Here is a 26,758-nt window from a genome sequence, read left to right on the forward strand (position 1 = left end):
TCAATCGTTCCCAGCATCAGGGTCTTTTTCAGTGAGTCAGCTGTTCCCATCACATGGCCAAAGGCTTGGAGCTTCAGCATCAGTCCTTCCAATGAATATTCAGAGTTGATTTCCTTTAGGATTGACTGGTTTGATCTCCTTGCTGTCCTAGGAACTCTCAAACATCTTCTGCAGCACTGCAGTTCGAGAGCTTTAGTTCTTTGGTGCTCAGATTTCTTTATGGTCCAGCTCACATGTCACATGACTACTGGGAAAACCAAAACCTGCAAAGTGTGGGTTTCCAGAAATTATTTACCCAATGAACACTTGAGGACTAAATTGGCTAGTAATTCCACCCATTGATACAAGTTCCATCCCTCTTCACACAGCTGCCCCTCAGATTTGTGAAGACCATCTTTATGTTTCCTGGAAACCTCTCTTCTCCAAGTTAACATCTCCAGCTCTGCCAGCTTTTCCTATATGATGTGGTTTCAAGTCCCCCTTCAGCCCCATCACTCTCCTCTGGACAAATTACAGGTCTTTTGTCCATCTCAGTGTAGGTCTCCCACAGCTACAGCCTGAGCTCCCACAGTGGCCTGGCGTGTACAGGGGTAAGATCGTGCTCACTTGTTCAGAACAGGAAGTGGCTCATAGCGTGGAAAGAACACTGGTCATCCAACCAGCTGGACGTGGGCTCAAACCCTTAACTCTGCATCCAGCAGCCATGTAACCAGGGCTGATACTCAAAATATTTAACAACTGGCCTGGCCCACAAGCTGGCTGGTCAACTGTAGCTTTACAGCAGGGTCAGAAAGCCCCTGCTATGCCTACTAGTATTCCTTTAGTTTTGAGGGTCACTGGATGAGGCTGGTGAGGAAGCAGTCAGGACAGTCACTAATTAGCAAACAGTACAGAAATATCTGGATATTTTAACAACTGGCACAGCCATGCTTATGTGTACCAGGTAGATATGAGCCCTGGATATAAGCACAGTCAAGTGTCTTCAGAGCTCCGAGCTTCAGTTTCCTCATCTAGGATATGGAGTTGAAAGTAGTACCCACTGTTGGGGTCTTTGAAGGGACACCAAAAGTAATTATGCCCCTCTTCTCTGACAAAATTCAGAAATAAGGAATAAGGGAAAAGAAAGGGCAGATTAGAATGAAAATATCACCTGGATTCAGGTTTGGCTTGTATCTGCAGGTGAGGGGGCTCCTAACTGAACCCAGGATTAGACCTACTCACCTTCGAAGTCGAGGCTGCACTGGGCCAGGGTTGGCCTCCCCCATAGTGTGGTGACCGTCTAAGTGTCCAGCCTCACCTCTGTCACACCTTGTGTTCCCGCCACACTGAGCTTCCTGGCAGTGTTTAAACACGCCAAGCCCTCAGATAACTGCCCCCCTCCCTCGCCTGCTGTTCTCTTTCCCTGGAATGCTTCGTCCTTCCTTCCCTGGCTGACAAACTCTTTCTCATTCACTGAGGCTGGCTTACATGTCCCTCCTCCAGAGCCTAACCCTATCTCTGAACTTAACTGGGGGATCTGGGGGTCACGCTTAATCTTGAGGGCAAGAAGGAGTCAGCTACCCAGAATGACCTGATGGGATTCATTTTTACAGGAAATCAGACTTCAGGAAGGACTTCATTTTATGTACCGTCACGCACACAGAGCTTCATTTTGGCACTCTGCGTCTCCCAGAGCACGGGGGAGAGGGAGTCCACCTATGAAGTGCTTTTCTTTCCCATCCCGTGTATTCAAAAGCCATTCAATTCCTGTTTCCCTTTTGAGCCCTGTGTTTCTTCTCCTTGATGAAATACATGTGGGTTCTACTTAGTTACACAGTGTCTACACTTGTGGCAGCAGGCATTTTTCAGACTTGTGCAATTGTCGGTACTATTGCTGGTCAGAGAGTTGCTAAGGCCTCAGAATTCTGCCTCCCAGGGAATCTTTCCGTCATAGATCACTGCCAAATTCAAAGCCCGCTGGAGACCACCTGTCTCTTATATCTGTAGGTAAGCTTGGAAGGTTAAGAAGAAATCCAGGGAATTGACAGAGGTAGAGCATTTAGCACACAGTCCCTGGTACAGGGTTAACCTTAGATGAGAGGTAGTAATTGTGGTTATTATTAGTGTGTTAGTCAGGATAATTAAAGCTCAGCTGCTGCAACACACAAACCCCTGAAATCCTGGTGGCTTACCACAGTAAAGACTAATTTCTTGCTTATGTGACATCTGATGTGGGTCAGGCAGTTCTCCCCCTTCTGGTAACTATACCATCTAGATCACGTAGCCTCCTGGGTCACAGACAGCCAGAAAGAAGGGAAAGATAAAGGAGGAAGATCAGCACTTATCTGCCCCCTCCTGGAAGTGATGCCCCAACCCCTTCACTCAGTCTGTTGGCCAGGACTGGACCACAAGCCCAAGCCTGCCTCCAGGGAAGGATGGGGAAGATCGGAAGGTAGGGGAGATTGGGGTATGTGGTGATTAATACCATCTCTACCACAACTATTACGTGTTTAGGAGTAGATTTGCTCCCTCACCTCATTTCAGGAAAGATTTGGGAGCAATGAAGCCATGTATAGAAAACATTCATGAGAATGGTTTAGTGACATTACTTAGCCCCACCAATCCTGTTTCCTTTTTGGCAAAAAGGAGATACTGAGAATAACCTACTTCAAAAGGTTGTTTTGAGGTTTGGGTGATGAATATAACAGTACATAGGCCCAGGCTGACCTCTTTTGACCATTTTGTAAAAATACTGGGTTGGCCAAAATTCATTTGGGTTTTTTCAGTAATGCTGTGTGCTAAGTCGCTTCAGTAGTGTCCGACTCTGCCACCAATGGACTTGTAGCCCGCCAGGCTCCTCTGTCCATGGGATTCTCCAGACAAGAATACTGGAGAGGGTTCCATGCCCTCCTCCAGGGGATCTTCCCGACCCAAAGATCAAACTCACATCTCTTATGTCTACTGCATTGGCAGGAAGGTTCTTTACCACTAGCACCACCTACAAATATCTTATCAAAAAAATCCAAGCTAACTTTTTGGCCAATCCATTATTATTTGGATCAGGAGTTCAAATCAAACTGGCTCATTGGGTCTGTAACATCATTGAATGTACTGAATTTCACATACTCAAACCCTGAACTGTTGTTTGCAGGTCTCCCCCTTTTTATGCTTGTGTAGCTGGTTTTTTTGGACTTTTTTCCCCCCCAGGGAGCTGTGTCTACTTGTTTACTGGTGTGACTAGCACATTGCCTGGCCCTGTCATGTCAGTACATGTTCAGTGAATAAACAATAGGGTAGCATTTGAGTTCGATATGGAAGGATATGCAGGCTTCAAACAAGTGAAGAAGGGGCCAGCAAGGGCTTTAAGCCCCCCCTGAAGGAGGTTGCATGATACTCTGGGAATCTGGGCTCTTGGATTGTCAGCATACTAAAAGTTCTGCCTCTGACTTACAATGTAATGTTGATCAGATTACTTTAATCCCTGACTCTGTTTCTCCATCTGTAAAGTGGGAGACAGTAGAGCATTATTCTTAAGGATACAGATTCTGGAGTCAGACAGGCTTTGTTCAAATACTCGTTTCAACTTTCATCTATCGTGTCAGTTCAGTTCAGTCGCTCAGTCGTGTCTTACTCTTTGTGACCCCGTGGACTGCAGCATACCAGGTCTCCCTGTCCATCACCAACTCCCAGAGTTTACTCAAACTCATGTCCATTGAGTCGGTGATGCCATCCAATCTTCTCCTCCTCTGTCATCCCCTTCTCCTCCTGTCTTCCATCTTTCCCAACATCAGGGTCTTTTCAAATGAGTCAGTTCTTCGCATCAAGTGGCCAAAGTATCGGAGTTTCAGGTTCAGCATCAGTCCTTCCAATGAATATTCAGGACTGATTTCCTTTGGAATGGACTGGTTGGATCTCCTTGCAGTCCAGGGGACTCTCAAGAGTCTTCTCCAACACCATAGTTCAGCTGTGTATTTTGGGACAATTATTTTATCTCTCTTTTGAGCTTTTCCCTATTCATGAAAAGGGCATATTTATAGTACCTACCTAATGAAGTTGTAAAAACCTCAGGGAGAAAATCTGTACAAAATGTTAATGCTATGCTTGTCTGATATGAATCCTGTAATTTTGGGTAATATTATTTAAATAAAAGTGGGTATTCTGTATGATGGAATACTATTCAGTAACCAAAGAGAATGAACTATTGATACAAGCAACAGTAGAAATGAATCTCAAAAACTGTGCCAAGCAAAATATGCCAGATGTAAAAGTAGATTCTATATAATATTATTTTTGTGAAACACTAGGGAAAGCTAAAATAATCTATAGTGATCAACAGATAAGTGGTTGCCTGTAGCCTAGTATGAAAGGGCCTGTGATAGTTATTAATTTTTTTTTAAAATATAGCTGATTTGCAATGTTTCAAGTATATGTGATGGTTAACTGTATGTGTCAACTTGGCTGGACTGGAGATGTCCGAATAGCTGGTATAACATTCTTTCTGCATGTGTCTGTGAGGGTGTTTTCCAGAAAAGATTAGCATTTGAATCTTTACACGGAGGAGAGAAGGTAGCCTTCATGATGCAGTGGTTATCATTCAGGGCCTGGAGAGCACAGAAAGGCAGAGGAAGGACAAATTTGCTCTGTTCTCCTGCCTTGGAAGCAACATCAGTGCTCCTATTTCTTGGACTTTTGAACTCAGACTGGGGAATCACCCCAACATCTCCCCTGGTTCTCAGGCCTTTGGACTCAGACTGAATTACACCACTGGCCATCCTAAGTCTCTGGCTTACAGATGGAAGAATGTGAGTCAATTCTTATAATAATAATTCCTAATTGTGTGTGTGCTAAGTTGTGTCTGACTCTTTGCGACCCTATGGACTGTAGCCCACCAGACTCCTCTGTCCATGGGATTCTCCAGGCAAGAATACTGGAGTGGGTTGCCATTTCCTTCTCCAAGGGATCTTCCTGACTCAGGCAGGGATTGAACCCAGTCCCTTATGCCTCCTGCATTGGCAGGCAGGTCACTATCTATAATGAATCTCCTTATATCTGGGATGACCAAAAAGTTTGTTCAGTATTTTCCATACGATCTTATGGAAAAACCCAAACAAACTTTTTGACCAACCCAATATATCCTATTGGCTCTGTTTCTCTGGAGAACTAATACAGGGTCTCACTGTCAAAAGGGCACCGTGGCTTTGGGGAGTGATGGAAATATTCTGTATCTTGATTGTGAGAATGGTCACATGAGTGTATCCATTTATCAACACTCAAGGGCTTGAACACTTATATTCAAGACTTTTTACCACATGTAAAGTATACTACAGTAAAATAGATTTGAAAATTAATGAAACAATGAAAAGATTAGAGGGTTAGTCTAGATGAGTTCTAACCCTGATTCTTGGAGACCCTACCAGGTCCGGCCACCTGCTCTGCCCACCACATAGGGCTTGCTAGCCAGAAGCCCTTATTCTGCAGCCCTCCCTCTGGGCTCACCCTGGGTCCATTCTCTGCCCTCAGGCCAGCCAACCACAGTGCTCTTCTTTGTCTGTAAACCAAGATAAGGATGCGGGCTGGAGCAGTATGAGGTCTTAGACATGAGTGGGAGCCCTAGTTAACAGCTCACGATGGGATGGAAAGGTCAGCAGCCCCACCCCCACCCCCTCTGGGTTGGGGGGCACTGTGACCCCTGGGCCCTTAGAGTCTGCTGACCGTGATTCACGAGCCAGCGTGGGAGGCAGCAGGGAGTCAGCCGATGGTGACACTTCAAGGTCTGGCCATCTCTTTTCTAGTTATGAGCAACCATGTCAGGGATAACTCAGATACTCCCTGCACCATTTTAGGTAATCAGAACTCCCAGGGTTAGATATGGAGGGAAGCTAGAAAGGGGACAGAATCATATTCTAGTCTATGCTATGTGACTGACACAGATTCATTTGCTTCCCACTGCAAAATTATGGGTTTGAACTGCTAATAGTAGTAATAGTGATAATAACAGCATTAATTGAGAACTTACTATGGGTGGGCACTTCCCCAAATACTTTACATTCATTACCTCCGCTAACACTTTTAAGTACTCTGTGACACAGATACCATCATTATCCTCCTTTGGTTGATGAGGAGATTAAAGTACAGTGAGGTTAAGTAACTTGCTCAAGGTCTCAGCTGGCAGTGGCAGAGCTGGGACTAGATCCCAGTGAGTCTGATGCCAGAGCCTGCGGAGATTGGTAGCCTCACATCCTGCCCCCTTGCCCACACAGAGCTAATGGCCAGAAGCAGGGGCCTCTGGAAGCCCTTCCGTGGAAGAGCTCACTGGCAGAGCAGAGGCAGCAGGCGTGCCCTTCCCCTAATCTCCTCCCAGATCCTGTACCTGATCAGGGAAACTTATTCCCTACCCAGAGACATCTAGAAATGAAGTCTTTTTAGCTTTTCCTGATTCTTTCAGAGCCAAGTAGGCACATTAGAAGGAAAGTGGAATATATGCTGAGGGCCACATCTATCCTGAGAAGCAGCTGTGAGCTGGCTTAATCAAGGCCATGGAGCAGGTGCATGGGGCATTAGGTGAGACTCTTGGATAAGAAGTAGCAGCAGTTAATGCAAGTAACAGGCTTAATCAGGGATTTAGCCTAGACATATGAGAAATGTGTCATGGACTCCAAAGGCAACAATAAGTTAGGAACAGTCTAGAGCCAGGAGATACTGTCATACTTTCTCTTCATCACTGGTCTCAGCCTCACTCTATACATTCACTTTTATCCCTGTTCTCCCTGGAAGTGAGGGTTCCTCTGCTTCTCAGATTCAAAGCAGGAAGCATAACTGCCCTTCCAGGGCCAGCCTCATAGAGTCATGGTCTGTCTGTCTGCCTGTCAATCTCTCTTTTCCTCCACTATTTCTAAGTGCCCAGGTAGAGACCTGGATGAAGTTGGTCTGGTGCCCACCCCTGGTCACACATGTGAAGGCCTGGACAACCTGGGATGTGTTATACAGAACAGCAGCTGCCCCTCCCTTCTCCCCACCCATCCCTACCACTGGAGGTAAAGGCAGGGAGTTAAGATGGTGTGGAGGGAGGAATTGTCAGTCCATAGACTAAGAACACTTCCCAAGATATGTCCTACAGATGTCTGTCTACTACATACCGTCACCAATGGCCTAATCAGGGTTTGGGGATTTTCAGATTTCTCCCATGTGCAGAGGTGCCACCAAGCTGTCAACACTTAGACCTCAGATGCAGAATTGCATCTGTTCACCCAACCCAGCCCTCTAAGGCAGCAAATTCTCTCTATACACCCACGGACGATGGCAGCATCAGCCCCAGACAGCCTTCTTTTATTTCTGGACATTTTCTCACTCAAATGCCATCTCCTCTGAAGTCTTGGCTCTTGGTTTGGTGTAATCCTGTCTGCTGGCCCTTTAAATTAATTGTCAATTCTTGGTTTCTACATTGTAAATCTCTGTTCTCTCAACCAGGATTTGGCTAAGAGTGGCCCCACGGTCCTGTAGTGTTCCTCCATGTGCCTAGTGTCATCAGGAAGGCCCCTGTACAGTGCCTTAAAGCTCAGCCTCCTCCTCTTGTTGGCCAGTAGCCTGGCTGGGCCAATCTGAGATGCTCATGTTGAAGACTTCAAGAACATCACATGGGCTTTAGTCATTTGTCCTTGGCCAAACTCTTGGGCTTTGGTTCAACATTCTGTGAGTTTGGACTCTACACCAAGCCCTATGCCAGGCAATGGGGAAAAGAAATCAAGAACATGAGGCTGTTGCCTTTGAGCAGACCATAGATAAGGCCATAGTAGAACTCAAGCAGACACTGGCCATAGTAAATGTTGGATAGCAAGCCAGAGCCAGCTCCAGGCAAAGGCGCTCCTGGGCACAGACAACTGGAGGGGAATTCACAACAGCCCAGAATGTCAGAGATAATTCTGATCCTGGCATAGGAAACTGGAAGATAAGAAGTCTTTGTTAGTTCATCCTCCATGGGTACAATGAGGTATTCATGCTGTTCCCCTTGGGACTTGGGAAGCATTTTAGGCCCAAGAAAGGTCTGTGCGTCATCATAATTGTGTAATATGACTACCCTCATGCCGCCCCACCCCTCGAAACACCCTGGTCAGGCAAGATAAAGTTCTGTTGATGCTTTAGCTGCTGTGGCCACCATCAATCAAGCATCCTTCAGTGGCCTTGATTGGCCTTTGAAGGAGCTAGAAATCTGGAGGCCACTTCTTTCCATTGATCTCAACCCCTATTTTCTGCTGCCATGTAAGGGGATCAATCAGTTTACCAAGTGAATTGGTACAGACTCTATCAAAAGGCATTATGGTGTGAAGAGAAGGCATAGCCTCTGAATTTTAACTGCCCTGAGTTTGAATCATTTACCAGCTCTGAAGGCTTGGACAGTTTTCTTGAATGCTCTGAACCTTTTTTTTTTTTTTTTTGTCCACTTATATAGAGACTTATGGAAATTTGTAGAGTTGATGTCAGGATTAAATGAAACCAGCATATATAAAGTCCCTAGCACTTTGCCTGACACATCTATATAGATAGATGCTCAATAAATATGATTCCCACCTGTTCAGCTCAGTTCAGTTCAGTCACTCTGTCATATCCGACTGTTGCAACCCCATGGACTGCAGCACACCAGGCCTCCCTGTCCATCACCAACTCCCAGAGTTTACTCAAACTCACGTCCATTAAGTTGGTGATGCCATCCAACTACCTCCTCCTCTGTCGTCCCCTTCTCCTCCCATCTTCAATCTTTCCCAGCATCAGGGTCTTTTCAAATGAGTCAATTCTTCACATCAGGTGGCCAAAGTATTGGAGTTTCAGCTTCAGCATCAGTCCTTCCATGAATATTCAGGACTGATTTCCTTTAGGATGGGCTGGTTGGATCTCCTTGCAGTCCAAGGGACTCTCAAGAGTCTTCTCCAACACCACAGTTCAAAAGCATCAATTCTTCAGCACTCAGCTTTCTTTATAGTCCAACTTTCACATCCATATATGACTATTGGAAAAACCACAGCCCTGACTAGACAGGCCTTTGTTGGCAAAGTAATGTCTCTGATTTTTAATTTGCTGTCTAGGTTGATCATAACTTTCCTTCCAAGGAGTAAGAGTCTTTTAATTTCATGGCTGCAATCACCATCTGCAGTGATTTTGGAGCCCCCAAAAATAAAGTCTGACACTGTTTCCACTGTTTCCCCATCTATTTCCCATGAAGTGATGGGACCGGATGCCATGATCTTAGTTTTCTCAAGTTGAGCTTTAAGTCAACTTTTTGACTCTCCTCTTTCACTTTCATCAAGAGGCTCTTTAGTTCTTCTTCACTTTCTGCCATAAGGGTGGTGTCATCTGCATATCTGAGGTTATTGATATTTCTCCCGGCAGTCTTGATTCCAGCTTGTGCTTCCTCCAGCCCAGCGTTTTTCATGATGTACTCTGCATATAAGTTAAATAAGCAGGGTGACAATATACAGTCTTGACATACTCCTTTTCCTATTTGGAACCAGTCTGTTGTTCCCATCTGTACAGTCCCATCTGTAGGTTCTAAGAAAATTTGGTGAAGTACATGGACATGGTCCCCACCTGCAAGAAATTTATTAACTTTATCATAAAGATATGGGCTTCTTTATTGTAAAGCTGAGTGATTAGACTCACATGTGCAAAACAGCCTCATTTGTAAACAGAGCAATAAGATCTACCCCATAGGATGTGTAGGCACAGTTAATCCCCACTTCACTGATTAAAAAAAAGGAAACACAGAAAGACAGTGATTCATGCATGGCCACAGAGCTGGGAAGTCGTATAGCTGACATTCTAGCCTCCCCATTTGGCTCCAGAGCCTGTGCTCTTGCCACTTCACTGCTGCCTGCAGCATCTTGACAGGCTAAGTAAGTGTAAGGAGACCCCAGGAAGCAGAAGGTGATGGGAAGAGGGTCAGATTTGGAGTCAGGTAGGTTGGAATCTGACTTCACAGTCATGGTGACTATGAGCACATCACTCTGTTTCCTCACTTGCAAAACGATACCAATAATAACCTCTGCCTCAGGACTTCTTTTTAGAGCCCTTTAGATACATGGGTTCAGCAAGTGGTTACTGGAAGCCTGCAATGTGCCAGGCACTGTCCTAGGTACTGGGGATGGAGCCATGAGCAAGAGACATGAGCTGGTCTTGGCGTGGGTCCCTGCCTTACTGTCTAACAAGAGAATACGATCATGTAGTTAGAAGTACTTCCCAGAGGCTTGTCATTAGTATTAAGCAAGTGAAAGTGCTCGCTGTTCTACAGGGACTTAATAAAACAACAACAACAATAATAACAATAATGGTTAGCATGTGTTAAGCATTTTCACTGTGCCAGGCACTATGCTAAGCTCTTCACACTGATTTTCTTGTAATTCCCTCAGAACATTGAAGATAGGCATCATAATTCTCTTCCATTTTACACATAAGAAAACTGAAACCCAGAGAGGCAGTTAATTAACAGCCAGTTGAATGGTGGAGCTGGTTTTCAAACCTAGGCGGTCTGCCTTCAGAGCCTCTCTCTGTTCCTACTTATCACACCATATGGTTTCTTCTGCATCTTACTACTGCCTCGAGTTACTTGTGTGCCAGGAACTTGTATCTCAGGAACATATTTAGAAACATCTGGAAGGCTTGTAAAGGCTTTATTGTTATGTGTGGGGAATGTAGCCCATAAGCCGCCGTCATCTGGTCAAGCCTGGTCTTAATCCTGCCCCTCTTTAGACATAAAGACAGATGCTTACTGCAGGCCTGGAGAGCAGAGCACCAGGGCACTGGGGCGAGGCGGCCCAGCCTTGGCAGTTACCTCACCACTGGCTTTCACATCACTGCTGCCCAAGCCAAGAGCCTGTGTTGTGTCCTGAATCTAAAAGCCTGACCATAGGCTTTTATGAAGCTATATCTTTCTGAGAACTTCCTGGGCATTAGCTCACTTGTCCTCTATCAACTTCCCCAGAAACTGTGGCTAGCAGCCTCATCCCAGATTTATAGATTGTGGAGCTGGAGGCTCCAGAAAGAAGAAGTGTACTTCCCAAGGTCACCTAGAAGAGCTGGGTACAGAGATGCCTCCAAGCCTTGGGTTCCCAGTTCCAAGATGTCATCTGAAGTACACTGACTAGAGACTTCAAGTCACACAGCCAGAAGGTTGCCAAGGTCAGAGAGAAAGTCTGTGTCCTTGATTTTTAAAAAATACTTATTTAGTTATTTGGCTGTGTTGAGCCTCAGTTGTGGCACATGATCTCTGCACTGCGTCATGCAGGCTCTTTCATTGCAGTGCACAGGGTCTCTAGTTCTGATGCATGGGTTAAGTAGTTACAGCACACAGGCTGAGTTGCCCCAAGGCATGTGGGATCTTAGTTCCCTGACCAGGAATTGAACCCAGGTCTCTTGCATTGGAAGGCGGATTCTTAACCACTGGACCACCAGGGAAGTCCCTGTGTTCTTGATTCTTAATCTAAGACCCTCTTCTCTGCACAGCACTGTGTTCATTCTTCCACCGAACAGGTATTGATTGCTCGCCTGCCGCGTGGTGCTGCAGGCACTGGGGATACCAAAGCGGATGTGGTTCCTGCCATGGCAGAGCTCCTAGCTCAGCAGGGAAGACGTCAGGTTAACAAGGCATCACGACTGCGATGAATGTTACAAAGGGGAAAAAACACAGGTGCCATGACATACCTTGTCCAGGAGACCAGAAATAGGCCATCCTAGAAAGCAATGGTTATAGTCACACAAAAATGAGGGAGAGTTTTTCAGGTGAAAGGGAGAAAGGGGAGCTCCAGGCAGAGGTACTGCCTGTGCAAGCAGGGAGGGGCTGGTTCAAGGGCGAAAGGAGAGTGGAAGAGATGTTGCAGGTGGGTAGGCAGAGGCAAGGTGAGGGAGTCTTTGAGGTCTGTGTTCATTTTCTGTGCTATGTAACAAGTTACCACAGCTTTATCAGCTTTAGACAACTCCCACTTATTGCATCAGAGTTCCTGTGAATCACAAGGTGCCAAAACCCAAATTTATCAGTAAATTCTGAGCAAATACATCATTTGGTGATAGATACATTTAACCAGACTCACGAGATTATTGTCCAAAAGTGAAATGAAAACTACCAGAACACCCTTGAAGACTCTGCCAGTTCATCTTCTTCCATGAAGATCTGTAGGAAATCAAACTGAGATCAGAATGCCCAACTATTAATTCACGATGAGAAAATAAGCTGAAATAAGAAAATCCTGGAATCTGCATGTCCATCGCATTCTCTCTCTGAAAGCAGAAACACACAGGAAGCCCAGCATACCCTTACACGTATGTCTTACAAGTGTTAGAATGAAGGAAATCCATCAAACGGAATGTTTAACAGTAGTATCAGACTAAGACATCCCAATGCAACCACCTTGCAATAGGTTCATTTGGGCCATTGAGATGGAAAACAACTGATGTATGCACTCAGTAAATGGTAGCCACTTTCACAATGAGTTCTTGTTTAGACACTGTGACTCTCTAAGGGCACTAGACTGGGTAACGTTCAAGTTCTCTTACAATGCTGATGTGCAGGGATTCCAAGGGCAACTCTTACTCATCCTGGAGTATTGTCTGGAGCCTGAGCACACTGCCCACACCATCAACATCATCATGAGTAGCAGTATTATGGAAAGCAGTCATTTTCCATGGACTACTGCCTACGTTTAGGACACACTGTTAGACACTGGGGCTTCCCTGATGGCTGAGTGGTAAAGAATCCACCTGCAATGTGGGAGACCTGGGTTTGATCCCTGGGTTGGGAAGATCCCCTGGAGGAGAGCATGGCAACCCACTGCAGTGTTCTTGCCTGGAGAATCCCCAGGAACAGAGGAGCCTGGCGGGCTACAGTCCATAGGGTAACAAAGAGTCAGACACAGGTGAGCGAATAAGCATAGCACAGCATTAGACACTACTGACATTATCTCATTAAATCTTATCAATAACCTATTGGATAGCTGTTCTCACTCTCAACTTGCAGATGAATAAAGGAGAAATTGAGGCCCAAAGATAGTTTGCCCAGGGTCACTCCCCACGTGAGGAGAAAAGAAGGGACCCTATTACATTCAACACGCTGGCTCTCTGCAGCATGGATAGGATGGATCATGCTTTGCATGCCTACTGAGGTGGTGCGTGCTATAAATTCAGCCCCTTCTCTCCCACTCAGGAAAGTGGATTGGATTGTGAGTCAGTGAGAATGATGTCATTATCGCGGTAACCTTGAACCCACTTTAATTTATTGAAAGAGGAAGTATTTGTACACTTACTAATTTTTATTCTTACTAACAGGGATGACCGCTGACTTTAAAGTTTCCAAACATGGTCTTAGGCCTTCAGTCCCCATCCTTGTAGCCCCCCACTACTTTGGAGTGTCCCCCGCAAGGTGCCTCCTCTCTGTACATAAGACAGCCTGTCAGCTGTTATCATCTGTGGGTATCCATCACCTTTTTCTCTCTCCCTGTCTGTCTTCCACTTGATTATATGTATCATCCACATGCTGCCTGGAATCTATGGCCCACAAAATTGGGGCCATGCTTTTGTACCTGGATCACGAGGCAGAACATTCCTTCATTCATTCAACTAATATTTAGTGATGACTTACTTTGTACCTGACACTCTTCTCAGGCCTGGGGAGAAAATGGTGAACAAGACTGATAGGTCCTTGCTCTTATGGCTGATGTCCTAGTGGGATGTGAGGAATAGAAAGTTAGCCCTGGGTATCTGAATAAATAAATAAGAAAATTTCAGATAGAGATGAGAAATATAAAGAGAAGAAACAGCCTTGCCTGGGCACAGAAGCACTAACTAAGATGGCACAGTAGGCGCTGTTGCGGCCCTGTCCTGGGTCTCCTTGGCCTACCTTTGAGTTCTCTGGTACCTGCAATGGTCGGTTCCCAGGCACATAGACTTCACCCCACCTGCACCTCTCCACCTTTCCTTCTGAGGGCTTCCTTTGGTGCCACAGGAGTGTGCTCTGGCTATAATCAGAGACTGACCACCGTCAGGTCAGCCTTCCACCAAGAAGGGCAAGAGACAGTGAATAAAAATGCCAGCTTCTTCACCTCTGGTGGGACAATTCTGAGGCATGTTCTACACGTTACCTTGGAGGTCCCCAGCAACACCGAAACAGTTTCCTGCAGGTGTAACCGACTCAATAGCACACCCTGTTAACACACCCATCTTTCTTAACACTTCCCTGACTCCCTCACTTGTGCGTCCTGGGATCACCTTGCAAATAAGCTACCTACACCAAGTATCTTCTACTATCTGGTTGGGGGGAACCCAAACAGATACATAGTCAAAGACAGCCTCACTGAGGAAGTTATACTTGAGCTGTGACCCAAATTACCTGAAGCAACCAAGATGCAAATGTCTGGATGGGAGGACGTTCTAGGTAAAAGGAAGAGCAGGGGCCTAAGCCCTAAAGCCCAAAGGAACTGGTAAGCTCGGGGAACAGACAGAGCAAGGGGACACAGAGGAGCTGGTGAGGTGAAGTCAGAGAGGCGGGTAAATGCAGGCCAGGAGAGGGAGTTTGGATTTCATTCAAGTTTAATGGAAGCTTTGAAGGGCAGTAAGCAGGGAAGGGACCTCATCTGATTCACATTTTTAGAAGATCACTGTGAGTGCTTTCGGAGAAGGTAATGGCAACCCACTGCAGTATTCTTGCCTGGAGAATCCCAGGGATGGAGGAGCCTGGTGGGCTGCCATCTATGGGGTCGCACAGAGTTGGACATGACTGACGCGACTTAGCAGCAGCAGCTGAGTGTTTTGTTGAGAAGAGGCTGTGGGATGGTAAGAGTAGAAGCTGGGGCACCAATTAAGACACTGGTTCTGCTGTGCCGAGTCTCATGGTTGCCCTTAAACAGTTCTTTCAAGTTTTGCTTCTAATGCCCCCTCTCCTTTGAGGATCTAATCCAGACAAGCCCAGATGCCATTCTATAGTCTTTACATCTCCTGTTCTCCTAACCATGCCCTCCCCTCAACACCCTCCACTTTGTAAAACATCAGCTCCCATATGTGAAAATGCAGGCTGACACAGGCATATATGATGGGGGAGAGAAATGGGAGCTATACCAACAGCAGTCAGACCACAGTGCCGTGTCGTCAACTGGGGGTCACCCACCTTTCCTCCAAGCCCCGTGTCACACTCTCTGCTTTCACTGCTGCCCATGCATGGCCACACGACAGCAAAGGCCACATCTCATGGGCATGACATACAGAATGCAGAACGCCTCCAGGTACCCCCACAGAATCCACACTGGGCTTGTTGTGGGAAATCTAGACTCTATCTCATATTTCACCAAGATCCTGTCCTAGGATGAGGGAGATGTGGAAAGGAGGCTCATGCCAGGAAGGAACCAGGTCAAGCAGAGCCTTTTATGTCACGCTTAGGGGCACCTGTTCCTATTTGGGGGTTGTGCTAATAATAATAAGACCCAAACTACCCATATCCAAGGACAGGGCTGAGGCGGTCAAGGTCACAGTAAAGCAGTGTCAGGCCAAACATTGACTGCATGTGTGAGATTCCTATGGTTTGTATAACAAATAACAGCCAACTTGGCGGTTTGACAGCTTAAGCCACTCTTGTGGTTTTGGAGGTGAGACGTCTCAAATGGGTCAGCAGGGTGGTTCTTTCTGAAAGCTCCAGGGGAGAATCCCTCTCGTTGTCTTTTCCAGCCTCTGGAGGCCACCTTCATTCCTTGACTTCTTCCAATTACTCCAACCTCTGCTTCCATCATCACATTATCTCTCCCTGAATCCCTCTTTTGAGGACCCTTATTATATTCGTCCCACCCACATAACCTGAGATAATCTCAGATTATCTTAACCACATCTGCACAGTCCCTGTTGGCATGCAAGAACATTCTAGGGGTTAGGGTGGACATCTTTGGAGGGAGCCATTTTTCTGCCTGTCACATTCAGTAAGCACATTTTCAGATACAGGAATTAGAAGCTAAATTTTATGTTGAGCTTTATAATAAATAGTTAGATTCTCTTTTATGGCCTCAGATGGCATCCTAGCACTAGCCAGACAGTCCAGGTGGCAGGAAAAGAGTGTAGAGATGGCTCTGTGCAGTGTGACCCCTCCTAGAAAATCAAGCCATGTTCTACTGGCATCAGTCCTCAGAAGCAACAGAACTTGATGCAGTGGAAGATACCCCTGGCACCTGAGTTCTAATCTCCACACGTAACAGGTGTTTGACAAATGTTTGCCCCCCCCCCCCCCCCCCAGTCCTCTCGGTGTCTGTCTCCTCACCAGGTCAAACCCTTAGCCTGGGTTAGGACATCCTTGCTTCCCACTGTCCTGGCATCTTTAGCAATAAATCAGTTTTCACTTTATGTCTCCCCCACTTGACTGAGCTCTTTAGGGGGCAAAATAGCTGGCATTTAGTGGCCATTTAATACATTAAAAAGTAAAACTTTACTGAACTCTTAACTGTTTGTCAGGCACCATATGTAGAACTGCATATAGATTATCACTTTGACTTCTAATAGCAATCCTATTAGGCAGTAGTCATATTATTCCCCATTTTATTAAAAACAAAACAAAAAACCCACTGAGACACAGAGAGGTTAAGTAACTTGCTTAAGATCATCCAGCTAGGAAAGGCAGAGCCTAGGATGAACCCTGATCTTCTGACCCAGAGCTTATGCTCTGGAACAGAAGGGGTGAGTATGTTAAAGAGCTTAAGAGCTTTGTATTAGGTAAAAAAGGATGCAGGTTTTTTCCCAGCTTCACCAACTCTGTGCTGGGCAACTTAGGAAAGTTGCTTCCCCTCTCTGGGAATCTGTCTCGACAAATCGCAGCGTGAGGGCCTCTCACAGAGAAGAGCCAGTCTGCTCTGACGCCAGGCTTCTGTGCTTCTAACGCTGGCAGCCTGTCTGGCCACCTCACCTTGCTATGACCTGAAAACATCATGCCCATGAGACATGGCGCTTGCTGTCACATGGCCATGGATGGTCAGCAGCACCAGGCCAGGCTCCTGAGGCCCCTTCACGTGGCGCGGCCAACAGCTCCCGGATCCCCGGGGCCTCCGGTGGGATACAGCAGCAGCCGGCAGCCGCAGGCATATGCTGTTTCTGTGGTTTCTACTTAGAATAGTTTCCTATTTCAACCTGCCAGTTCCTTAAAAGCATTAGGTTGAGGTTTTGCTGAATGACTCCGCTCTATTTTCATAAAGGGGTGGAGGGGCTTCTCCTGGGAGCCGAGCCCAGTGCAGAAATTCCACATGAATTAAGAGTGTAGAGAGCTTGGAAGTCTGTCTCCTGGAGAAATAATAGTCTGGTGGGTGGTGACTTTCAGGGAGCAGAGTTCCTCCATCAGCCAGATTCAGGGGCCCAACTTGCTTAAGAAGCTGCCCCACTGCCCTTCTTGGGGCCTCAGTTTTGCCGGATGTTACAAGAGGGCATTGGACCCACCCTCTAGGTCCCAGGCACCCCCGGGTCCCTGGGTGAGACTTCTCAGTGCATATGAAGACAATCTCAACAGTAGTAGCTAACACATGTGTAGCACTTTCTGTGCTCTTCTAAGCTCTGCATAGAAATTAATATCAATTCTCTTAACACTGGAAATATCCCCATTTTACAGATGGAAAACAGAAGTGAGGCTGACTCATTTGCTTTGCCCGTGATCATATGACCTGGAAGTGGCCCAGTCACCATCTGAACCCCCGGAAATTTGCCTCCAGAACTTACCCTGCTAGCTCTCTCAAAATAAGACCTTCCGGGGAGCAGACAGTTGAATATTGGGCAGAGTGCAGTCAAATTGGTCTTAGAGAACCCCAGTTGGAGTCCTGGTTCTTTGTGATCTTGGAGATGTCACTAACTAAATTCCTTAGAACCTCAGTTTTCTTATCTGTAAACCGGGACTGTTGGAAACCAGGCTGCTAATCTCTCAGAGCCTGTGGGGAATTCGAGGTGATGATGGTCCGTGAAGAAGCTCAGAAACAAGATTAACAGTCTCCTAACAGAGGTGCATTTTTATTATTATTGTTATCCCCACAGAAGTCTGATCTCCGTATGTTCTACCCACCTCACCTCTACTCCCACTATTCCCTAGGTCTGCTTCTATGAGAGAGGAACTCCCAGAGAAAGGCCTAGTGAATCCTGGCAGTTTCAAAGCCCCCTCCCTGGCTGGAGTGGGGAGGGAGGCCGTGTCTTCTTGGCAGCCCTGAGTCGGAGCAGATGGCCCTCTGAGGGCTGGTCGCCTGCCCCACAACTCTGAGCTCGTGTGCAGGCCCGTGTGCATGGGTCCCTGTATGACCAGCCTTGGCCGCTGCCTCCAGACTTGTATCCATCTGCTTTGTTGGCACTGTCTGAGTTTCTCAGAGGCATCTCCAGTTTAATCTACCCAAACAGAACTCTTGATTTGCCTCCAGAAATCTGCTCCTCCCAGGCTTCCCCATCCTATTAGGTGCCATGACCGTCTACCAGACTGTTCAGGCGAACACCTTTCATCTCTCTTGTTTTCTTCACAGTCCATATCCAGTCCATGAGCAGATTCAGTGGGCTCATTGACTCTGTTCCCCAAATGTGTGTTGTGCTTGGTCTACCTCAGGTAGCCTCCGACAGCCTCTCCTTGTGAGCCTCACTCCCTGCCTCCCTTAGGTCTGTTCTTGACACAGCCGAGGACTCCTTCTGAGAGCACAAAATCCTTCATGTCAGCCCCTTGCTTGGAACCCCCCATGGCTTCCATGTGGACAAAAATTAAACTCCTCCTGTGATTTCTTGAAGAAGGAAATGGCAGCCCACTCCAGTGTTCTTGCCTGGAGAATCCCCTGGCAGAAGAGCCTGGTGGGCTATAGTCCATGGGGTCACAAGAGTCAGACACAACTTAGTGACTAAACCACCTCCACCATGATTTCTAGGCCCTTTGAGAGATACTTAATTATCTGGCGTCATCTTGTAGCAGTCTCCCCCTTCTTGTTCATTTGCTTCTGCTGCATTGGCCTTCTTTCTGCTCCTCAGACAAGCCCGACTCATTCTTACTGAGGATCTTTGCACCAACATCCCCTTGCCTGTACATGTTCCACCTTCACATGTTTCTTTGGCTGGCCCTTTGTCATCACTCAGGCTTTAGTTCAGATTATTACCTTCTCAGAGAGACCTCCCCAACCACTTTGCTGAAATGTATTCCCTGCTCCCCAACCACTCCTCTTAAAGAGATGCCTCTCTTGGTTTTGTTAGAGCACTTACCATCATTTGACATTATCATGTTTATTTATTTGTTCAGTTGTTTACCATCTGCCCCCATTGCTAGAATGATCTTGAAGGCTGAAACGTGCATACTTTTGCACCTCTATCCACAATGTGGAGAGTGGGAGTGGATATCTGGCTCATGAAAAACATTCAAACAATATTTTCCCAGTGAATCCAGGAATAAGTTAACTCTCTCATTTCAGTTTCTCTATCAGTAAAATGAAGGAGAAGAAGAAACATCATAGGACTCTCTTGGTTCTGACTTTGGATTTTCAAGTTCTTGTTGGGATGAATGGATGGTAGATGGATGGATGGATGATGGATGGATGAACAAATGGGCAGACAGAGGAATGATTTCTGAAGGTTTCATTGAAGTCATTCAGGATAAAGGAATATTAGGAGGAATATGGGGACAGGGAAAGAGGGCAGGTAACTCTAGTTTTCTTCTCCTACTTCGACTGAGAGATAGGCATGTTCCCCTCCTATGTCTTCTGCTCACCCCACAGACCACCTTTCCCCATGGCTCCACCAGGGAGATGGCGGCAGCAGCTGCCTGCCAAGAGCTCCACCCAGGAGATAAAAGGAACGAAAGGAATGTGCTGGCAAGACTGGCATCCCTGTCCTCTCAGGGGTGTAAGTGGCTTTCCTGCTCCCACAGGTTCAAAGAGCACTTCATTTCACAGCAAAAGTACAGCTAATGAGGAACAGATTCTCTGGCTCCAGCCACAGCTCCAAGAGCCCAGGAGGCAAAGGAAAACCCCCAAAAGCCTGGATGTGAATGTCTGCACTGTAGGGCCTTCTCCACCCCACCCCCCACCTCTCTGGGGTCACAGCTGCCTCAGCCACATAGAAAAGGGGTTGTTGAGAGGTAGGGGTGGGGGCAAGAGCAGAGTCCACATAAGGAGCTGAGAGGAGCCTTGGGTAGGGGGACTGCTAAGCTGTGGGCCTTCTAACCACACTGAATCTTTTCTTTTTAGGCCTGAAAACTAAGCTAGGCAACACATAATAATAATAACAAGCTCTTCCTTGTTCTGGGGTCTGGGAAGTCCCACCTGTGGGGTGGCACAGTGGGAAGGCCACTGGCTTTGAGGCCACAAGGCCTAGTTTGTGGACTCTGGGCCTCAGGCTTCTCATTGTCCAGGGAGCACACTGATGGTGATCACTGAGAGTCCCAACACTGCTGTCCATCATTCAATGGAGTCAACACCAAGTTGAGGCCTAGAGGACCTGGGCTCTAGCCTTGGTTCTCCTGGGTGTGTGACCCTGGGCAGTGCAGGCTGGGGCAATGAGCCTTGGATAACAAAAAGACTTAAGTCCGAGCTCTTCTTCTCACTTTGCCGGTACTGCTTAGGTTAGTCACTTGGAATCTTAGGACCTCTGTTTCCTCATCTGTAACCAGCACCAACACAATCAACCTCGTGGACATAGGGAGAGGATTAAATGAGAAGAGATACCTGACCCACCAGCACTTAGTAGGGACTTGAAGACGATAACAGAGCCTGATTTGCCCAAAGGTTTGTAACCAAACCAAAAGACAAATCCAGGCTGGATCCGTGACCAAACAATACAAGAAAGGTAACAATAGTAAAGGGATCGTGGTGGTCCATGTTCTGTGCTCACAATCTCAGTCTATCCTCACCAAAAACATGTGGGGCAGTACCCCTGTTTTCCTTAAATAGTTAGAACCAAGAGCTAGGCAGAGAAAGTTGGATGGCAGAAGATGTGCTAAGTCACTCATCCCTTCTTTTTTTTTTTTTTTTTTAATTTATTTATTTATTTATTTATTTTATTAGTTGGAGGCTAATTACTTCACAACATTTCAGTGGGTTTTGTCATACATTGATATGAATCAGCCATAGATTTACACGTATTCCCCATCCCGATCCCCACTCCCACCTCCCTCTCCACCCGATTCCTCTGGGTCTTCCCAGGGCACCAGGCCTGAGCACTTGTCTCATGCATCCCACCTGGGCTGGTGATCTGTTTCATCATAGATAGTATACATGCTGTTCTTTTGAAATATCCCACCCTCACCTTCTCCCACAGAGTTCAAAAGTCTGTTCTGTATTTCTGTGTCTCTTTTTCTGTTCTGCATATAGGGTTATCGTTATCACCTTTCTAAATTCCATATATATGTGTTAGTATGCTGTAATGTTCTTTATCTTTCTGGCTTACTTCACTCTGTATAAGGGGCTCCAGTTTCATCCATCTCATTAGGACTGATTCAAATGAATTCTTTTTAACGGCTGAGTAATATTCCATGGTGTATATGTACCACAGCTTCCTTATCCATTCATCTGCTGATGGGCATCTAGGTTGCTTCCATGTCCTGGCTATTATAAACAGTGCTGCGATGACCATTGGGGTGCACGTGTCTCTTTCAGATCTGGTTTCCTCAGTGTGTATGCCCAGAAGTGGGATTGCTGGGTCATATGGCAGTTCTATTTCCAGTTTTTTAAGAAATCTCCACACTGTTCTCCATAGCGGCTGTACTAGTTTGCATTCCCACCAACAGTGTAAGAGGGTTCCCTTTTCTCCACACCCTCTCCAGCATTTATTGCTTGTAGACTTTTGGATAGCAGCCATCCTGACTGGCGTGTAATGGTACCTCATTGTGGTTTTGATTTGCATTTCTCTGATAATGGTCACTCATCCCTTCTTCAGAACATCTCCTTGTAGCCTTCTCCCCTCTTCTCCAATTGCCTGCCTGCCTGCTGGAGCCCAACCTGTGTTCAGTCTTTAGTGGTCTCAAAGTGTCAGAACAGATGTGTAGAGAAGATTTCCTGGAAATAATACGCAAAATTATGCATAGCATGTTTGAGAACAGAGTACTCATTCCTATGTAAGTGAAGAAAAGGGTGAATGTAGGGGAGAGATGAGACTGGAGAGTATAATATGAACTCTGGTGCTCTCAGGTAAGTAATGAAGTGTTAAAGATCTCTAAGTAAGAGTGTGACACAGTCACATGTGTATTTTACTTACCTATCTTCCTCTTCACTGATCCTTTCTTCACCGGTGTCTAAAACTATATTAGACCTATCTTTTTGGGTACTTAAAATGAGTTATTTCATCCTATGCTTCTGGAATTTCCAGCTGATTTTTGTCAGTTATGTTTTTCCATAAAACTTTTCAAGTTTTTTTCCATTAGTATTTTATTGAACATATTAATCAGTTCTTTCAGCCTATGGTTCCCCTGTGAATCTGTTTATATTGTCTACCTTTTCTTTTGTGTTTTCAGTACTTTGGTCTTGTCACCTAGTATGCTTGGATGCCTTTGGGCCAAGTGTCCACCAGTGACCATCTCTTGCCCAAAAAATAGCCTAGAATCTTTTCTGTGGCAGAGCATTGAGGGCAGGGCAGTGTTCCTCCAAAGAGCATGGGAGACAAGCAGATACCATCATTGGCTTATTGGCTGGGGCAAAATCTAGAGAGATTCTGATGGAGAGTGCAGGATAGCAAGGAGGGTTTCAGAAAGGGGATGTGAAAGAAGTGGATGACAGGGGTGTGAGCTCTCCAGTCTGGGCCCCCTCTGCAGTAATTGCCTACTAGCCAGAGTGGGAGCAGTACAGAATCAATCACTTTCCACTCCACCCTGCTCCAGCTGGGAAAGACATCCTGGCTGTGTAAACTAACCTTATGAGTCTAATTCCAAGAAGGCCAATGAATTTGACAGGAAACAACACAAGCTAGTCGCCTTAGATCTTTGTCTGGGCTTGACATGATTGGGCCTGAAATAGCTACAGAGAGCCTCATTTATTAGACTTTTAAACCCACAAAAACATACACACACATTTGCATGTACAAACAGGAAAGTTTAAGATGAGGCCGCCGGAAGGGTGAGACCACACAGGTCCCCACACAAGAACTGAGAGCAAGGGTTCAATTTCAAGTCAGATCCCCAGGTCTGTAGAGTATTTGACAGGCCTTGTCACTCATATTCCAAAAATCTGTCTCTACAGCCAAGAATCCTTCATGTCTGTTCCCTACTCTCCATCTTGACTATTCTTGTGTGCTTTGGGAGGCTCTGAGGTGGCTGTTTCAAATGCCAAGTAAACCATCTCTGCCAAGACCTTGTCTTACCAATCACTTCCTTGGCCCCAGCCCTCAGCTTGCCCAAGTCTGACATCACCCTTAGCCCCCCATCGACACCTCCAGAATAAAGAGCCGCCTGAGAGGCTGTGTCTGCCAGCCCTGGTCACACTCTGTCTCCATGTTTCTAGCTGACAACTCTCAGGGAAGCAGAATACCCTTCCCAGCCACATACACAGCTTTCGCTGCTTGGTGGTCTGGCGACCCCAGATCTCCTCTGCTGGGGGTCTGATCATCTGGTATGGGAGGGACAGATGATGTCAGGTCCTGGTCCCCCAAAAGCCAAGGGGGTTCCATCCCTCATGCACCTGGGAGCCTCAAGCAGCCTCACAGGGAAATCTTTCCCCTTGCTGAGTCTGGATGGATCCAGCTTTGGCCCTGAGGAAGAGAGTAGATATGGAATCATGGGTTCAGGGATCAGATCTGACTGAGTTCACAGACCAGCTCTGCTGCTCTTAGCTCTGTGTCCTTGGGTAAGTTGTTTAACCTACATTTTTTCATCTTTCCATTCATTATGTGAAGTGGAGATGGTTATATCCTAGGGTTATATTAGGATTAAGTGAACTGATACTTGCAGATTTCTTAAAACAGGGTCTAAGACCTGAGGAGTAGTCAGTGGGTAATAGCAGGAGGGGTGAATGAAATGAGTGAAATTAGTTAGTAACTAATGAACCCAGAGCTGCAATCTGGGGAGATGGAAAGCTCTGAAGATTGATGGCAGTGAGGCTTTCACAACTTAATGCTATTGAACTATATACTTAAATGGTAACAAATGATCAATTTTATGTATATATCACCATAATTTTTTTAAAAGTAGCAGTAATGTTAGCATTACTCCACAGGGCCACCTCTAGCTCCTCATGGAGCTCTAGGGTCAATGTGGCATTGTGGCCAGCTGGAAGGAGGACAGGCCTCCTTCTTCAGTGTGGAGTTTAGGTTCCATGCTGGGCTCCAGCACCTTCTCCCTCTGAAGAGAGTTTGGCTCTCAATTCCTCCAGGAGTGATACCAAGGAACCTGGTTACCCGGGGAGCCCTCCAAATCATAGACAGACAGACAGACGCGTCAAAGAGATGGACACACAGAAACACGCCCGAGGGGGCAGACAGGAGGAGTCACAGAAGGGCTGATCTAGGAGAGAACCTTGGTCTCTGGAAATGGCTGCTCCAGCTGCTCAGATATGACCTGGATGAAACCTGGGTGGGGTGGGGGCGAAGTGACCTAACACAGACTCCTTATCTCCTCCAGGTCTTGGCTCAGGCCCTGCCCACTTCCAGTAGTCTCTCTCTCCAAAATCTCCCGAGCCCTCCCACGCACTCAGGCTTGGCTCACAACCTCCTCCTGCAGAGGGCTCTCCCTGCTTCTCCAGCCCTCTCTCTAGACTCTGCCCTGAGCATCTCAGCCTCAGCTGTGGTTCACCAATCACTTTGTGTCTCCTTAAAGATGGGAGTTGTGGCTTTTCTTCTCTGCAGTCCTCAGCTTGTTCACTACTTCTAACTGTGCAGGCCACACTTCCATTTTTTAAATGATGGCATGTTGATGAATGTTTAGAAAAAATACATATATATGAGCTATTTCTCATCAGTAGTTCCTAAAGTATGTTTCCAGGAGCACCAGTTCCATAGAATATCAAGAGGTTTTATGAGAATAGAGGCTTCCATAGTCTAAGATATTTGAGTTAAGTAAGGCCTTCCCTGGTGGCTCAACAGTAAAGAATCTGTCTGCAATGCACGAGACTCAGTTTCGGTCCCTGGGTCAGGAAGAACCCCTGGGGGAAGGGCATGAGAACCCACTCCAGTATTCTTTCTGGCGGGCTACAGTCCATGTGGTCACAAAGAGTTGGACACGAGTGAATTGACTGAGTATGCACGCATGCATGAGCTAAATAAAACTAAACAGACTCATTTATTAATATCACAGGACATATCAGAGATTATGATGTGCTAACAATTACTTTGGTGGTGTGCTGGCGCCAGCTCTGACCAGCTCAAGAATGCCTATTCTGCACATCTCTTCCCAACTCACACTCATTCACACAACATTGGTAACTTGAAATTGACTACAGAGGGAGAATTTATACCACGGAAATCAGCAAATACTGTAAATCTGGGGTATATTTTTTTTAAAGAACTGATTTACATACACATACTAAATATCACTTCAAGAAGAGACTGTGGCATGCAGTGGCCAAAACACTTCTTTCTTACCTTGTGGGAAGTATCTTGAAGGAAGTAGAATTCTACAAAATGTTCTATGGGGGAAATTGTTCTATGTGAACATACTTTAACTAAATACCAAAGAGAAGGAGTGATGGACAGGGAAGCCTGGCATGCTGCAGTCTGTGCAAAGAGCTGGACATGACTCAGCAACTGAACTGAACTGAAAGAGAAGGAGTGAGAAGAACTTAAGAGTAATTGAGTGTCTGCTAAGTGCCCTGCAAGATGTTGGTACTGCATGTACATTATTTCATTTTAATTTTCACAATGACATAGGAAAGAGATATAAATAGTACCCACATTTTACTATGCCAAAGCCTTCGACTGTGTGGATCACATTAAACTGTGGAAAATTCTGAAAGAGTTGGGCATACCAGACCACCTGACCTGCCTCTTGAGAAACCTGTATGCAGGTCAGGAAGAAACAGTTAGAGCTGGACATGGAACAACAGACTGGTTCCATGGAAAAGGAGTATGTCAAGGCTGTATATTGTCACCATGCTTATTTAACTTATATGCAGAGTACATCATGAGAAACGCTGGGCTGGAGGAAGCACAAGCAGGAGTCAAGATTGCCGGGAGAAATATCAATAACCTCAGATATGCAGATGACACCACCCTTGTGGCAGAAAGTGAAGAAGAACTAAAGAGCCTCTTGATGAAAGTGAAAGAGGAAAGTGAAAAAGTTGGTTTCAAGCTCAACATTCAGAAAACTAAGATCATGGCATCCGATCCCATCACTTCATGGCAAATAGATGGGAAAACAGTGGAAACAGTGGCTGACTTTATTTTTCTGGGCTCCAAAATCACTGCAGATGGTGATTGCAGCCATGAAATTAAAAGATGCCTGCTCCTTGGAAGGAAAGTTATGACCAACCTAGACAGCGTATTAAAAAGCAGAGACATTACTTTGCCAACAAAGGTCCGTCTAGTCAAGGCTATGGTTTTTCCAGTGGTCACGTATGGATGTGAGAGTTGGGCTATAAAGAAAGCTGAGTACCGAAGAAGTGATGCTTTCGAACTGTGGTGTTGGAGAAGCCTCTTGAAAATCCCTTGAACTGCAAGGAGATCCAACCAGTCCATCCTAAAGGAGATCAGTCCTGGGTGTTCATTGAAAGGACTGATGTTGACCCTGAAACTCCAAAACTTTGCGAAGATTGCAAAGAGCTGACTCACTGGAAGAGACCCTAACACTGGGAAAGATTGAGGACAGGAGGAGAAGGGGATGACAAAGGATGAGACGGTTGGATGGCATCATCAG

At 46.2% G+C, this 26,758-nt stretch overlaps 1 protein-coding gene across 1 annotated transcript in view; it reads left to right on the forward strand.

Moving 5' to 3' along the window:
- SYN3 (synapsin III) overlaps positions 1-26,758 on the forward strand; it is a 461,203-nt gene that overhangs the window by 266,191 nt on the left and 168,254 nt on the right. The window lies entirely within an intron of this gene.

The sequence above is a fragment of the Dama dama genome, chromosome 22 (assembly GCF_033118175.1).
Source record: "Dama dama isolate Ldn47 chromosome 22, ASM3311817v1, whole genome shotgun sequence".
Classification (NCBI taxonomy): Eukaryota; Metazoa; Chordata; class Mammalia; order Artiodactyla; family Cervidae; genus Dama; species Dama dama.